This window comes from Gavialis gangeticus, unplaced genomic scaffold (genome assembly GCF_001723915.1).
Source record: "Gavialis gangeticus isolate Ggan-Ray unplaced genomic scaffold, GavGan_comp1, whole genome shotgun sequence".
Lineage (NCBI taxonomy): Eukaryota > Metazoa > Chordata > Crocodylia > Gavialidae > Gavialis > Gavialis gangeticus.
In genome coordinates, this window is record NW_017729027.1 from 195,962 (window position 1) to 196,743 (window position 782).

At 32.2% G+C, this 782-nt stretch overlaps 1 protein-coding gene across 1 annotated transcript in view; it reads left to right on the top strand.

Annotated features, from left to right (window-relative positions):
- The window catches only part of MDN1 (midasin AAA ATPase 1), a 180,237-nt gene that overhangs the window by 124,648 nt on the left and 54,807 nt on the right, over positions 1-782 (top strand). The window lies entirely within an intron of this gene.

Sequence of the window (782 nt, forward strand, 5' to 3'; positions counted from 1 at the left end):
ATTTTTCTCTTTTTTTTTTTTTTTTTTTTTACTATATATTTTTTCATTTAACATTTTAGTTCTGTGCAGCCCAGTGCAATTTAAGAGCAAGCTAGGGCCACCTCCTTTTCTGAATTAAAGCTTTATTTTCTGGATCAGGTGAGTCTGTTGAAGGTAGTGGGGTTGCACAGATTTCATGAAGCGTTGGATTTCAGCTGAAGGACCTTTATCTACTGCAAAAAGAGAACCCATTTTTTCTTTTCTGGATCTAAGGTGTCAGGGCTTGTATTCATGGGAGCAACATAGCATTTTACTTGCCAAGTAGATACATTTGATATAAAAATAATTGCAGTAATAACACATAAATCCCCAGGATATTGTTTTAAGTCACTTTTCAAAGTAGAATTGAATTCTTAAGAAGTTTGGGGGCTTCAAGAATTGTCAGCTTAAGATGGAATTGTAATGATGGGCTACTTTGCATTATATTGAGAGGGGGAGACTTTTTGCAAAATATCATGGTTTTTATTTTAAAACATCTTAAGTTGGATTAAGTTTTCACATTAGAAGATTGTATTTTTATACGTGGTTTACAAGGTTTTTAAAGAATAAACGTTTGCTTGTACTTAGAAGGGCTGCTTCTATCTGAAAATCTGGCAAAATGAGGAACTTGAATTTTAAGCATTTACTTCTGCATTCACACTATACTGCTTTTACTTTCAGATATATAATGCAATAAGTTTGGGGTTAACACTAAAGATAAGCACTTTGCAACATGCAAAAATTCTATTTGCTTAAAAAAATAA